Here is a 16643-nt window from a genome sequence, read left to right as displayed (position 1 = left end):
CATAAAATGGCAGTGGCTCCCTGTTTTGGTTGTTGATGAGCTGACAGTCATCCTCCCTTTTACATCTCGATAGTCTGACCTTAGCTAGTGTTTTGTCATGGACGCTTCACACACGAAACCTTGACATCATTCCGGTCTCCTCTCAGCAAGGTCACACAGCTTGAATGCTAAACTCTTTCCACATTTCACTTGTAACGTGGCGAGCAAGTGAGTGGCTTGATTGGGCACAGCCAAGGTTGGCAAGGTCCCAACATCTTCTGGTTCTTCTGGGTGTTGTGCCCAAGACTAGGAATCACTCCAAGAGTGATCTGCCTGTGTGATCGGTGCAGCTGCACCGAGAGTGCCCAGTCCAGAGATGCTGGGGTTTGTAACACGATTGTGCTCCACTCCCACAGAGGTGGCTCCCCACTTCTTCTATCAGTCCTACGTAAGTTTAAGAAAGAAAATTTAATCTGAATATATTTTAAAGAACGTTTCAGACATAAAAACAAAAGCATAGTAGAGGACTGGATCTGAGTTTAGGTGACCGTTCAGTATTAGGTCAGGCCTCAGAGCCCAGGTGTCTTGCCTCCCAGTCCAGCACTCCCCTCCCTGCCCATGATGCACACAGATCTGAACACAGGCTTACTCCCCTTACTCTGTGTTGGGGGAGCATTGGGATGTGCTTAGTGCTCTACATCATTAGCAACGAGTAAAGAACTTTTGTCATTGCTGCAGGCAGTATCATCTGTGCTGGCTTTTTTTTTTTGGGTCTCCACTAAAGATATTTTATCATTATTAAAAATGAAGGGAGATTATTAATTTGTTTCAGTTACCATCCAGTGGCCAATTCACAGTTCTCCAGGGTATCTCAGGAAAACTAGTTTGAGGATCTGACCTCCAGCCCAATTCTCAGCACATCTGCTTTAGGTAAGGTATAGGTGACCCTGGGAAGACTCAAAGAATCATTTGAGATTGTTGAACCCAACCATTAACAATATATATGCATTTTTGCAGGGGCATAGAGGAAAAAACTGACGCATCAGCAATTCTGCTGGATGTTCCTCTGTCTTCCCAGAGCAGTGCCAGCTTTACTGCCTGTTGTAACCAGCATCAGGCTGTACTGTTAGCTGCAGTGGAAATTGTGTCTTTCCAAAGAGAGCTGTAGGTTTTCACTCCACGAAATTCTTGGCCCAGGGAATTGCCCTGCCTTTGACTGTGGGGCTGCCCATGGGGAGGGACATACAGGGGTATGTGGGGCAGCTTGGCACTGCTGGAGCTCAGCTGTGAGTGCTGGAGCTGCACTGAGCACATTGCAATGCCACAAGCACACTGTGGATGTTTCCAAACCAGAGGGGAAACCTGCAGACTCCTGACTCTGCAGGTAGTGAAATCACCTTTTACTGAGCACCATTGCTCTGGCACTCCAAAAATTGCCATCAAAATGCGTTCTGTGGGAATGTGCTTGTCAGGAGTGGAAGAGCTGGAGGCTTCCCACAGCACTCTGTGAGGACCAAAACCCAGTGAGCTCTTGCCTCTGCTGTAGGGGAAATTGGCAGCACGTGCCAGCGAGCACTGAGCCCTAACCTGCTCTGCATTTCTTCAGGAGCAAAGTGGAAGGGTAGGATTTCTGTCACGTATGTGTGCCACTCTGCTAGGCTCTGAATGGCGCTTTACAAAATAGATAATGATGTCTCATTGCTCCAGAGAGTTTCCAAACTAAATTAAGAGAGAATGATGGGAAGAGATGACCGTACAATGAGGTGCAGATGCTGGGAATAGGGATAATGAGGGGGGAACAATATGATTATATCCTTTCAAAGCAAATGCCTCAGGGTAGCTACTTTTGGGGACAGAGTATAAAAGGGAGATGGGGAAGATGTGACTCAAAGGCAGCATCTGCACAGGGTTCAAGTCTGCTCTCAAGAGCAGATCTGTCTTCTGGGGAGCATTTGTTGACTCTCAGATCCCTGCAAAAAGACTGCCTTGACCCACAAGCAGAAGCTGTCAAGGCTAAACAGGTCATGTGGATTAGCATGAAGCCATGGTGTCATTCCCAGGGCCTTCAAGGCCTTGGTGGATTCAAGCAACCCACAGCCCAGGATGATTTGAACACCCAGAAATGAGCATATCTTTATGCATCTGCTCAAATCTTGCTATGATGGGAAGTTTTAAAACTAATGGGAGAAGAAATTTTATTTAAAATAACTTATTTCTCCTACCTCCCTAAAAGTGGTCCATTAAAAATAAAAACTGAGAGAAGTGATGGAGGAGTGGATTCCTGATGAGTAACTTCAGATGAGTGAAGAGGGCCTAGGGGAAAGGAAAGGTGTCAGGAGCAGCTGGGATGGCTGTGGGAGGTATGCAGAGAATCAGGATTTTGCATTGTTTAGTTAGGCATGTGGAACCACAGAAGATATTTTAGGAGCATGTGCAGGGGATTTAGTGCTGCGGATGGGGGATGTTTTTTGCAACAGGGCACTGAGCAAGGTGTAATGCAGGTTCCAGCTGGAGCTTGCAGAGAATGAGGTTACCCACGGTGAGGAGATGGGTAACAAAGAGGTTTTTTTTTTTTTTAGGGGAACTAAAAAGAAAAATTTCAAGGAGAGTTTAATAATTATGGTTAGACTCTTAAGGTTGCAAAACTTTTTTTATTGACATTGGTTATGTTATTCTCATTTATACTGGCTGAAAGTCTTGCTGGTGACATGGAAAGACCCTGTGCTTTTTGCCAAGGGATCAAGAATATGTGTAGCCACTCCAGGATGGCTGGGGAGAGAAGTAGCTCTCATTGCATCACCCAACCAAGCTCTGCTCTATATTTCTTGGCCTCAAGTCTGGGACCTGGGCCAATGCCAATTAAGTTGGTGAGGGCACAGACAAGGTTAATGATAAAGTTAATCTGCCATTGCTGATTGGTTGTGAAGGATCCTCACAACTTGCAACTTTTGTCCATATGCAATTAATAGAAAAGTGTGGCAGAAGGAGGTGTCCTCCTTATTTCCAGCCCAGGCTCCATCACAGTAGGAATATTATACAAAAGTATCACTCTTTTTGCTCATATGTGCTGCTCTTCTAGAAAGCTGGCAATATTCTTATACTAAAAAGGGTTTTCTAGAAGCAACTTTGGGAATTGAAAGCTAGTCTCAGTGCAGTTAGTAGTTTATATTCAACCAGTGAAACTTCTCTTGCCTCTTTTCCTCTCCTCAGTCCCACCTTCTTTGGGCTGGCACCAAGGAATGTGACATCATGGGCACAAACAGCATGATCAGAGCATAAGAGCCCCAAAACTGAGGTGACTTTTTAAACTGTGCTACCAGAGAAAGAAGAAATGAAATAGAGGAACAAAGCAGCATCACAGCCTGTGTTTTCCCTCTCTACACCAGTCCTTTGAGTTGTGGAGAATGGGGCTGTCTGAAGAACAGCTGCCCAGCATACAAACCCAGCATACAAACCAGGAAGGAATATCCTGCCAAGGGATGGCCACACATTTTGCAGTCTGCATCCACAGATTCCATTGCCAGAATTCAAGATGGCATATTTCTTACCTCCCTCAAACAGGCTGCTGACAAAATCAGCTGTGTTGGAGTTTTTTTTCAGTGTGTGTAAGCCCCTAATGTTCACCAAATGGAAAGGAAGGGAGGGACAGAGATGAGGAGGAGCTGTGGCTGTGCATGCCCTTTGGTGCTGCACTCCCCTGATGTGCTGCCACCTGTGACAGGACACACTCCACATGTTGGACTTGCTAATGCAGATCTTGGGAGAAATCACAGAACTGAAACATCTTCGTGCATCTGCTGAAAGAAATCTTCCTGCCTGCTCCTGCATGACAACGTCTCTTCCTTGCAGTCTGTCCTGTAAAATGCAAATATGTAAATGCTCCTCTCTGGCCTGTTCCTCCAAGTGGATAGAGAGATATACAGGAACAATGTAAATCACCAAGAAGTACTTTGACAGCTGGCACCTGTTTCTTTCCCAAGTGCCCTGGTGGTCACTCTTGGGCAGGTCTTTGCTGATTCATGAGGGCTGCTAAGAGAAAGCATGTGTGACATCTTTCACAGGGTGTAATAAAAGGAGGAAAGTGCCCTGTGTGGCTGGAACTGCAGTTCTGTGGTGTGTCTCTGAGATGCTCCATTAGCCTGCTCTTGGCAGTGATGATACAAAAACTAAAAATCCCCAATTGTACCATTAATATGAATAGATTGAAAAAAAACCCTGGAATGTAACAGGAAACCAATGAGCCTGTGCTTTTTGTTTTAAAATTTTTCTTTCTTTCTTTCTTTCTTTTTTTATTTATTTATTTTTTTTTTTAATTTTTATTTTCTCTTTTTTTTCTTTTTTTCCCTCTGCTTGTATGAAAGCTCAGTAGATGGGAAGGATGGATCTGTTCCCTTGCATATTGGCACAGGCTGCACAAAACCACAGCTCTGCTTTTATTTGAGTTCCCCTATATTTTGTTAGATCCAGATTTGCTTCTTAAGCTAAAACCTTTGGGTCTCTCTCTGGCAGCGTTTTTGGCTGCACTGTCTGATATTTGTGATTGACCAGACTATTAATCATGGCCTCTCATCTGTTTATTTTAAAAGAGTATCTGCTGACACTTCTGCCAGACCTAGGGAAAGGTCTTTCCTTCACCATAAATAATAATGGCCTGATAAAACAAGAGTCCTTCCTTGCAGAAAGATGGATTAAGTTCTTGTTTTGAAATGCAGTCTGAATGGTCCTGATGTACTGAAATGTTACAGCTAATATAAGCAGACGAGTCAATTTACAGCTTTCATACTACATTTTAAGAAACAAAACAAGCAGATGACACACAATGAATCTGCTTGGTGTCCTGGTCTGGTTGATGTTAACTGAATGCAGTTGTATTAGATAACTGGATGAAGCAGCTTTCTAAAAAAATAGAAGATGCACTAATTTTATCAAGAACATGAATTTGTCTAAAGAAGAGGACAGACTTAAACAATATATCCTTTGGGAAAAATGTCTGTGAGCCAATGAAGAAGCATTGCTGTATATGTGTTACTCTGGATGCACAATTCAAAGTTCTTATTGGAATAACCCTGATTATTCTAATATTGGAATACTACTAGAAAAGGAATTATAATATTCAGGGTTCAAGGAACCAAAATAGAACAGAGGATTCATTTGTGGATAAATTATTTTAAGAAAATAGGTGTTTTAAATTTAACTATCACAGTGAAGTGTATAAAATGTTTGACTTCTCTACTTTAAAGGTAAAGCACTGCTTTAAGAGCCAAGTTTTAGTATAAAACAAAACATTAACTGGGAGTTTAGTAAATATGTCTGGAGATACTGGGATTTTTGGCAGTGTAACTCCTAGAATAGTGTGAATGTTTCTCTTTTGTTTATATGCCTTCTTACAAAAATGGGCAAAAGAAGTAGGTTGCAATAGAAAGCAGAAGAAAACACTGGAGCTATTAAAATAGGTTAGCATCTGATTTCAGATTTAGGAATGAATACATACATATGCACACATACATGCACGTGTATGTGTGAAAGCACACACACACTATATGTATAGAATATGTGTCAGTGCTTATTTATATACTTTATAAAAGCTTAAATAAAAGCAGGAGATGTTTAAGTTGGATACTAAAAATGCTTTTTAATGGTTACACTTTTCTAACACTAATGTGGAGCAGCAAGGTCAGCTGAGAAGGGTGCAGCCTTTCTAGTACTGGTGGATTTTAAAAGCAAGCTGGATAAATGTATAAGGTGTGATGTAAGTATTGCTAATCCCACTTTGGTGTAGAAGAATGGACTAGGTATCTTTGGGGACTCTGTCAGACAGCATTATTTTATGTGCCTTCAAGGTATGGGCAAAGAATAGGGCAGATATCACACTTCCACATCCAATGAAGTATAAGAAAAATAGCCTGTGATTTGTGGAGGCAAAGAGACTTATTACTGGGCACAGTGAACAGCTCCTACTTAGCTCATCTACTTTCTCTTTCAAGAGAAAATGTGGGTTTGATGGAAGTCCCTGGCAGAGCAGCCAAGTTGTGTAGACAGGGCTGATCAACCTATTTCCTCCCTGCTTTACTTCTTCATATTCTGACTTACATCCCCTTTACAGCCTTTGGCTAGGCTTTGTGTCTCTAAAGCTGTTAGTAAAAAAAAATTATCTGAATATATATTAGAGATGTACAGCGTTGGGACAGCACACTGACTCAGAATTGTCTTCATATTGCTCTATCACGTTCTTCCACCTGCATCTAGATTGCATATTGAGTCATATTGACAGTGTTGTTGGCTATAAAGTAAGAGACCTTCAGTAAAGGACATTTTAAAAAACCCTGTAATTTTTCTCCAGTCTTTCAGAATGTCTTTATGGACTGGTATCAGACTGAGTAGATTTCAGACAATATCACAGGGGTTTTGCATCATTTATAGGATGCAGCACAGATGACAGACCAAGGACTGAAAGCTGCTGGAATCAAGTTCTACAACTGCTGTGTTGCTGTAGGCAATTCATTTCTATTCTCTCCTTGCCTCAGTTTCCCCATCTTTAAAACTGGGATGATAAAGGTTTTCAGCCTCTTCCAGGGAGCGGAATGACCATAATCAGCAATTTAACAACATTTAGGAAATACAGTATGATAAACCAATGTAGAGTTTTATTCAGACCAGAGAACCCTTACTATAAGATTATTCTTAACCTTATACTTTGTTATGTTTTTTCAGCTGTTTTTAAATTTTGTCATGAGCCAAGTAATATAATGAATTGTAAAGGGAAAGTGAGTTTTACCTACTCTTTAACCAGCCCATTTTCAACTTCCAACAAATACAGATCCCAGACGGCCATTATTACACCCTGCACCAGTGCTTTCTTGACAAACACCAGAAAACTGCACCAGGGATGTGTTTGCCAGCAGTTTGGATGTACCTGTGTGCTGCTGTACCTCTGTGCTGCTGTCCTTTCTGCCTGTCACAAACATATCTTTCCCCTGCATTGCTGCAAACACCCATAAATGAAGCCAGGGACTGGCTATAAGCAGGAGAAAAATAGAAGAGCTTCTTAGGACCTTTAAGAAGCAAAACAACAGTCAAAACAAAACAGCAACATTATCATAAAGCAAGGGATTTGCCATTCTTACACCCCTTATATTAATATGTGTTCACAAAAAACAAACCACACCATTTTAAAATAGCTCCTAAAAATGTCTCATTGCTTGCTTACCCCACATTGCCATGCAAAGAATATGCAGGACAGTAGGAGAAGGTTTCTCTGTACTGTATTTAGGGTAAGACAACAGTCTGCCTATTTTTATTTTTAAGCACTAAAAGTCTCTCATGACAAAGCACAGATTGTACAGTGCTGGAAGAAACCCACATCAGTAAGTCACAAGTGTACCTTTCATGAGCAGGTGAAATGCATACAGTCTTTGAGAGAGGTCAGTTATTCTTCAGGTATACATTTTCAGTTCAGAGCCATCAGATAATTAAGAAGAAGTGTATTCAAAATAAGAAAACATTGGATTCCTTTTTCTCTTCCATGCTTTTCATAGGACTGGCTTGATTTTCCAATTGCTCCTGATGTTTCTGAGATAAAAAGAGAAGCAGGAATTATCCTACTGTATGATGTACATTTGATCTTTATAGGGTTTGTGGGCTTGCTTTCTATGAAAGCTGCATTCCAAACAGCACTTTCTGCTCATGAATATAGAATTACATTACTGTAAATGTTACATGTTGCTTTACATTTTAATTGAGGAGCTGGTGTTCTACCTGGGTAAGTGCCCATCAGCATTAGATGACACACAATTAAAGCAGAGTGTCTAAACCTAATTTTCTAAGGCAAATGTTTAAAATCACATCTGTGCCTATTTTTGGATCAAAACCCCTTATCAAGCTGTACACTGGCTTTCCTTGCAAATCCGAATGTGCAGACCATGGCAGTATGAATCATCAGCCTGCCTCTGATCAGCATTCAGGGTATATTCTGGTTTGTGTATAATACTAATTGAGTTTGGCTTTGCACCTGAAAGCACACACTTTATTTTGACTGCATGGGAATATCATACAAGGAAAGACTCTTCTATATTTCAATGAAATTTTCTGTACATTTGAGGAAGTCATTAACAGTAATTTTTTTTTTCCCTCAAGGCTGCTGCAAGCTTACATTTTGGTTCATGGGAGATGAATTCTATTCCTAAAACTAAAATCAGTATTTCATTATTCTATAATGCTTATGTCACAATAGTACTTAGAGCCTTGTCTTGCTGTTCCTGTAAAATTCTTCCAAAATTCAGTAAATCATAATAATCTCCAAAGTCACTATTTGCACATGCTAAGCAGATGGTTCCTAAGAGATGGCTGCTTAAACCACACTGAATTTAGCATGCTCAGTTTGGAGCTTTGCAATTGCTTTTTTTGGAAGCCAGGGGCTGCTCTGGTCCCTGGCAATTCTGGTAAATTCAGGGAGATTGTTTTCCAGGTTTTTTCTTTTTTTTTTTTTAATGCATCCTTCTCTGATATGATGGAAGGTGAATTAGCCTGACTGCAATGGAGAGGAAGAGAGGTTCATGAAGATAGAGAAATCTTAGGCAGCTGATGGAGAATAATGGTGCAGCGAGGAGCTGGGACCAGCAGGTGGGATAAAACAGTGAGAGGATGAATCCTGGTCTTGAGGAACACATTACTTACAGGAGTGGAAAATGAACAGGGAGAAGTGTCTTTCACCATCACCATACATCACCCTCTTTGTGTTTCTGTGTCTCTTCTGTTGCCAGAGAAGACTAGTGACAATCACAGTAAAGGGAGTGTTTTATTCTCCCTTGAAAAGTTTCCTTCTCAGCTTGTGAGGTCTAAGTCTGTATATTAAGCCTTCAGCTCTCTCAGTGGGTCCTCTGATAATAATGCATTCAGGGACTCGTGTGGGGGATGGGAAGCCATTTACTTTAGAGACATCTGCCTCCACCCCCAGCCCAATTCCAGAATTTATATGCAGATGTGTATTGAAGAACATTCATGTTGCAGAGTCAGGCACTGAAATGTTCAGAAACACCTAAATTCAGCTGCCAAAACATTAATTTGGCCTTAGTGTAAATACCCATTTTACTTGCATGCTGACCCATTAGCTATATTTAGGATTAAGCCATTCCTTTTTAGGTGTCCAGGGTCAATTAAGGAAGGAGTCAGAGTTGCATATGGAATATGTTCCCTGGAGGCCAGACTCTGTGTCATTTGCTGTAGGTGCTGGGATGTAGCTATGACTGGAATAAGAGGAAAGATGGTTTAAAGAAAAGACTCAAAAGTTACATAGCTGTACACCCTTTTATACATCAGACTTTGTCCTTGCCTCTCACTGCTATGTCTGACTGCCTGAAGACATATTTGAGAGCTGGGAAGCGGATTTTTGTCTGGGTAAAAGTGTGGGAGAAAAGGGCTAGAGTGAAGAACAGCTGCAGTAAGGTGGGTGAACTCAGCTTTGGCTTCTGAATTTTGTTATCTGTCTTCTTGTCAGGGCTGGGAGATCCTCTGAGTGAAAGAGAAAATCAAGATAAGTGACACTAATTCCTGGGTCGCTGATCTGTAGCCAGAGGTCCAGGTGGCATGGAATGGCCTGGACAAAGGTGAGGCTGGCTGCAGCTTGATAGAGGAGAGGGAATAGCATATGAAGAGCAGCCAGGCTTTGGCACAATCAAACTCACAGATGTGAGAAAAAAGGTAATGAAAAAGGGAAACCTTCAGTACGGTGGAGTTCAGGGTCGAGAGTGACCTCTAAGCTCCAGCCTCTCTTGGTAAAGCTTTGTAATTTCTTCCCATTTGCCATTGCTGAGTCTCTGCTGCTTTCAGCGTTCTTTGGGGATGCCACCAGCCCGCTGATGCATCAGCCACAGATTGTAAACAGAGGATTACCTGAGGAAAAAAAAGAGTCCATTAGTTCTTGTAAGGAGAACATTTACACTGACTGTGGTTCTGTGGGGGTCCCCTTGCCTCCGGTTCTTGGAAAGAGCCGCCAAGGGGCTCGCTGGGGACGCGCTCGGCCAAATCCTGGCCGTGTGACGGGGCCGCATCCCCGCCTCTGCCGGGCGGCTGCACAGGGCGCAGTTGTGTCCTACGTCCATAGCAGATCCCGAATTTTCCACTCTTCCTTGCTTTCCTTTCCTTTATCCTTAGTTTCCCTTTTCCCCTTGCCTTAGACCCGCTGTGGGCTCCCACCGCTCCTCTGCCGCCTTCCCCGCGGGAAGGAGAGGGGAAGGCGGGATGGGGATTCGGGAAGGGAGGTGCTGGCAGCTCGGGCACTCTGGGCGCTCCGGGCTCTCCGGTCTCTCCGGTCTCTCCGGACAGCTTCAGGCTCTCCGGGCACTCCGGGCTGTCCGGACAGCTTCAGGCTCTCCGGGCACTCCGGGCTCTCTGGGCTCTTCGGGCTCTCCGGGCACTCCGGGTGCTCCAGGCACCCCGGTGTCCCCGGTGTCTCCAGACAGCTCCGGTCTCCCCCGGTCTCCCCGGTCTCTCCAGACAGCTCCGGTCTCCCCCGGTCTCCCCGGTCTCCCCGGGCTCCCCGGTCTCTCCGGTCTCCCCGGTCTCCCCGGTCTCCCCGGTCTCTCCAGACAGCTTCGGTCTCCCCGGTCTCCCCGGGCTCCCCGGTCTCTCCAGACAGCTCCGGGCTCCCCCGGTCTCCCCGGTCTCCCCGGTCTCTCCAGACAGCTCCGGGCTCCCCGGGCTCCCCGGTCTCTCCGGTCTCTCCGGTCTCCCCGGTCTCCCCGGTCTCTCCAGACAGCTCCGGTCTCCCCGGGCTCCCCCGGTCTCCCCGGTCTCCCCGGTCTCCCCGGTCTCTCCAGACGGCTCCGGGCTCCCCGGTCTCCCCGGTCTCTCCGGTCTCCCCGGTCTCCCCGGTCTCCCCGGTCTCCCCGGTCTCTCCAGACTGCTCCGGGCTCCCCCGGTCTCCCCGGTCTCTCCAGACGGCTCCGGGCTCCCCGGCGCTCCGGGAGGCGGCGGTGTCGGGCAGCGCTCCCGCCTCGCCCCGCCGGGACGCGGCGCCGCGCAGGAGCTGCCGCCGGGCACGGGCAGCGACCTAGAGCTCTGGTGTGGCACTTTGGGAAAACCGGCCAAAAATCCCTGAAAAAGCTGCTGGTGCTGCTGGCGCTAAGCATATGGGTGTTACCCTGCCAGCACAGCGGGAATGAAGTAATAGAGTATTTCTGCCCCAAAGAAATGGTCCGGTCGTGCTCTTTGGGGTTTTGTTCACCTTCCACACACACAGGTGGATGCTGCTGCCCGGAAGAAGGGCAAATCCAATGCTGTGGAAAAGCAAGGCAGGAGCAGCCGTGGAGTGCCCAGGTGCGGCACTGGAGTGTAGGGAGTCAGAGGATTCCCGAGCAGCAGCGGCAGCAGCAGAGTGTCTCTGAGTAAGTGTCAGAGTGTCTTGGCAACAGTACAAGATGTCTGCAACTTTCCTTCACTTATGCAGAAAACACGTCGTGTAGGCAGTGCAGTGGTGCGTGAACACAGCAGTGTAGGCTTGGGTTTGAAATATTCGCATTGAAAGCAAAGGCTTGTTTGGTCGGTGTAGAGAGACTAAAAATTTTGTGACAGAGGCTATGGCATTTCTCTCCCTGGCCATTAATTGGTTGTTACAAATCTGCAGTGCAGTAATTCTCTCTCTCTCTCTCTCTCTCTTTTTTTTTTTTTTTTTTTTTTTTTTTTTTTTCCTCCTTTCCTCTCCTTTCCTTTCCTTCCAATTATTTATTCTAATAGTAATATTAGTTTTCGGTAGTGTAGAACATGAACTAGTTTCTTTGGTAACCAAGTCGGTTACACACCCACACAAAGTTAGAATCTGCTAGGTGCAGACATTTTCTCTTTTGGAAAAGATGTGGGTTTTGAAAAGCACGGCAGTAGGGCAGCAATATATGTCTCAAAGAGTTGTTTCAGAAGTCCTAGATACCATATGCAGATTTATATGTAAGTCCTGATCTTTTGTTTACACACACATATGGAACTAGAATATACTACCAATATATTGATTTCTCCAGTGACTTCAGGATTATAGACTTCTTGTCGCAATTTTTCATGCTTCCTACTTTCTCCCTCTCTCCTACCCACATGTAGAGAATAGGTGGCTGTGAAAGAGCAGTAGGGGTACAGCACAGGTGAATAAGTCTGCAAATACATACTGCATTTCTTCTTAATTTACTTGGTACAAGTAAAAATTTGCCCTGTTTCTTAATCTGTCCCCTGAAATTAAAGAGATGAAATGCAGCAGCTTTTGTAGATAACTTCTTTTTAGGGATTTAAGTACAAAAATTACCTTTCAATTCTGATTGGATTTTGAAAGAACATAGCTACATGCAGGATTAAACCAATTTGTGAGTATGAATTCTGACAACTAATGTAACTGATAATCCCTGTCATATTGTCTTGATCATGATCAGTAGCTTATTCTATAGCAGGAGTAGAAACTTGTAGACTTTTATTGCATTTTCTCTAGTGACATATCGAATTCTGACAAAATTAAGCATGTACATTTTTAAACATACTTCCCTTGTTCTTATATATGAGGCAAGAAGGAACCAATACCTGAGAACTGAAAGGTAGCTATAATCAGAGGCCGAGCCTGGCAAGGCCATGTCATTGCTCTTGTCTGAATTAAGTATTCAAAAGGAAACAAACAATAAATAGGTAAGAGTGATTTAGAAGCCTTACTTTTCTTTTCTTTCCTGTTCTGAATCATCAGTTATAATAGTAGGTATGTTTTTAGTTAAATAGGGTTTTTATGCTAATGTAATGCCTTTTAACTGCAGTTCTTCCAAAGAGGGAAAAGCCTGACACAAATATAGAGAGCACCTGAAAGTACTTTTATGCAGTACCTGTTATTTCATAATAACCCTTCCTGTGCTGCAATAAAGTACATAACATGCAGTGCAGTTCAGCACTAGAAAGCTGGAAAGGTTACATTTCAGAGTTTTCAGGAGCCTGATGGAGATTGAGCTGGGTGGTGTGCAGTAAGCACTTTTTACAGTCCTGCATGGTTAAAATTTAATCAATTATAAATAAAAGCTAATGAAAACATTAATGGTAAGGAAAACCTGACTCGAAGCCAACTGACACATTGCTATCTTCCTTTTGGTCCCTTATTGTCATACTGTGGCCACATCACTTTCCTGCAGGGAATGTTTCCTCTGGTCTTCTGCACATTCTGCTGTCTCCTCCTGGTGCCAGACAGTCCTTTTTGCAGCATCTTTCCCAGGCTCTTCCTGTCTCTCATTGCCATAGAGACAGTGTGCCTGTGAGAGCCACTGCAGAGATGTGCTCATTCAGGCCCAGGGGTGGCTGGAGAAGGAGCCCATGGGCAGACCTGGAGGCCTAGGGTGCCATGGAGAGAATTCTGTGCCCAGGTCCTGGTCTGTGCTTCAGTACAGAAGGGTAACAGGCTCCAGAAATGCTCCACAACTGAAATGAGCTCATGGGTTCAGCCAAAAGGCTTAAGGAACTCATTCCCAATGCCCTGGGTCAGCTGAGATATTTCTGTTAAAGATGATGCACAACCTTAGCTCATATTCTCAGTAGTAACCAAAAGGATGCTTAGAGCAGGAAGGCTGGATTGTAATACAGAAAATAAGCAAGGACTCAAGATAGATTTTATTCCTGTCTCTTGCCCAGCAATTCTGTGTGGTTCTGACCAAATTGTTTCCCTTATTTTCTTCTCTTCAGAATAAGGATGTTATTTTGTTTCCTCTCTTTGTAGAATGAGAGCCTAAAGCCATGATCTGACCTAATCTCCATGCACATACACATTCCACATTTGCTCCAGAACATGCAGGTGTAGCCCCTTTGGCACCTTTGTGCCTTGCCATGGAACTGTAGCCTCCTACATCCTGTGTGGAGAGGCAGGTTCAGGCCAAGGTGCCTCAAGGTGTGGTCCATGTCCAGGTATCCTCACTCCTGCTTGCAGTAACACTGGCCACCAACATTGGCTGGAGCAACAGGAGTGTAGGTGCCAAATACTTGGTGACAGTGTTTACTGAGAATAAAGGTCAGCTTGGTTCAAAGCTGAGTTACCCTCTGTGACAGAAGTGAATGTGGTTAATGCTGTGGTAGGGCAGAGTGCTGTCTCTGCTGCAGGCCCTCTGCCATGTTTGCATGTGGGAGAAGAAGTAGTGGGAAAGAAATGGGGAACAGGGTGAATCATGCCCCACTTTCCCACCTGGCCATGGCACTGGGGACCATGGGGCACCAGGGCAGACCCAGAACACGTGCCATGTCTGTGTGCAGGTGTCTGGTGCAGAGACCCTTGTCCTGTGCCAGCCAAGTGCTGTCCCTGGTGGTGAGACAAGGTTAACAAACATGCACTGAGGCTAATAAAGCTTGACTCTCAGTGGGGCTAATTAGCTTCTCTGCAGCAACATGGCAAAATGAGTGGCAGCTCTGCAGCTCAATCACTGGGCATAGTCCCATGCAGAGCTGCTCTGCCTTCCTTGTCTGCTCAGGGAGAATCTCCTTCTCATGCAGCACTGGCAAAGTTGTGAGGACAAGTTGCCTTTGAGGAGTTGAGGTACAAAGGTGGTATCCTTAATTATTGCTGTTTCTGAAATGGTAGCTAAAAATAGCAAAGGTCATAATTTACAGATACATTTTTGTATTGATATTCTGACACATTCAGCTCTGGTTAGCTCCATTTTCCTGCTTTCTGTTATTTTCTCCATCTCTTCATGAAACATGTCTTAGTTCACAACAGCCCTTAAGTGTAAGGATATGTTGGCATGCAGGCTGCAGTAAACACTGCTGTTACTGGTGGTGAAGAGAAACCAGCTTGGAAGAAAACTTGATGTTAGGTGCACAAAGAACCTGAAGAGAAGCTGTGCTTGTGAGGGGAATGAGCCAAGGGATGCCTAGGGAGGAAATAAATTGTTGAAAAAAAAGGAAGGGATAGGGCTCAGTTCTCCAGTTTTTGTGCTCCCAGCCTTCTCTAGTGAATTAGCAACTGAAATTCATTATGCAGCCCTAATGTAGAAAACTCCAGTTGACCCTTTATTACTTTTGGGTTTGTGTCTTTGTGCTTATGTTTACTTATTTACTGAAGCCAGAACTGCTGTTCTCACCCTGGGGGCAAGGGATGGAGAATGTGGCTCACTTCCCTCAGTGTGTGGAATCCATCTGCACGTCTGGTCCCTGGGTCAGGCCTGGGTTTAGGGTTGCCAAACAGCATCTGCTCTGAAGTGAAAGTTCCTGATATCATCAAGGCCTTGTAAGAGCTTTACAGTGCTTTCATCCAAACTTGGATTGAGCTCATAATAATGTCCTTTATGTGCTGCAAGTGTATTAACTCACACTCTGAGACAGAGCCTGCTTCCATTGCTCTGCTTCCTGTGGCACACAGGAATTATTGCCTCCCAGAGAAGTGTTAAGTGAAATGTTGCCAGGGGATTATCACCTCCCTTTCCTGCATGGTTTTGCTAAACTGAGCAGGAGAAAAAGAGCTCCCACTGCCCTGCTAGGAAGCCTTGAGGAGAAACTCTGGTTTTTAGTTTCTTTTCAGTAAGAGGAGAAGAAACATTGTTTTGCTGTATGTTTTTCTGGTATGAGGGGCTGTTCCACAGATCAGTTCCACCATTTCTAGCTGCCTTTGTGGAAAACAGGGCATGGCTCAGGAGGATTCACCTAATGTGAAGCTTTCCCTCTCCCCATTTCCTCATATGCTTCAAACATGTGAACAGTGGGGTTTTACTGGTTGTACATTGCTTACAAGAGCCAATGATAAATTTTGTTGCTTTTACCTTTTGGATTCATTGTATTTTTCACCTGCCAGCCTCTGCTGCCAGGACAAGCAAGATCTTTTGATCCTGGAGTCTTTTTCTCACCCTGGTCACTCTCCTCTTCCCTAAGATGAATGTGCTGTACTGTGAATTCTAGTTATTATTCACTGTGATTATTGCCTAATTGTGATTTATGCAAACCAGTGTTACCTCAGACAAGGTGTGTGTACTCCCTAGCTTGTGTACACAGGCCATTGACAGCATGATGAAAATAGTTGACGATGATATTTTATGATAATTGATGAATTAATTAATCCTGGAATGTTTCAGATGTGGATGCTGTGGTGACAGGTCATCATAAGATGTTTTCTACAGCAAATAATAGTTGGAATGAAGATACATGGATTTAGGCAGTGATATATTAAAAACTAATTGTGGTGCAATGCTGATGCCATTTTAAAAGGTTAAACATTGAAAACTGCATTTGAGCCAAGTTGAAGGTCTTGCTTCCTCTTTAGCTTGCATTTTTCCATATGCTCCCAAACACACAAAGCATCTGATGGACATGAGCAGAGGCACAGCCCCTGCCTGGGGAGGACCTGGGCAGGGCACAGGAGGAGCAGCCCTGGCCTGGGGCTGGGGAGAGAACTGTGAGCTCCTGCACCACTCACTGCTGCACACACAGCTCCTCTTCTTGCCCTGAGAAAGGATCATCAGATCTTTGTCAGGGAAATACTGATCATAACCAGGTGAGTAGATGTGAGGGAGGAGAGGAGGGGAGGTGGGGAAAGCAAGGATAACACCATTTCTCTCTAGCATGGAAGTATTTTGGGGTCCATTTAATTGGACTTTCTTCTTCCTCCCCGGTTTTACCCTCCCATCCCCTCTCCAGACAACTGGAGTGAGGTGAGGGAGATGCTTTGGGAGTGAACTGGG

This window comes from Oenanthe melanoleuca, chromosome 1, assembly GCF_029582105.1.
Source record: "Oenanthe melanoleuca isolate GR-GAL-2019-014 chromosome 1, OMel1.0, whole genome shotgun sequence".
Lineage (NCBI taxonomy): Eukaryota > Metazoa > Chordata > Aves > Passeriformes > Muscicapidae > Oenanthe > Oenanthe melanoleuca.
This window is presented reverse-complemented; position numbering follows the sequence as displayed.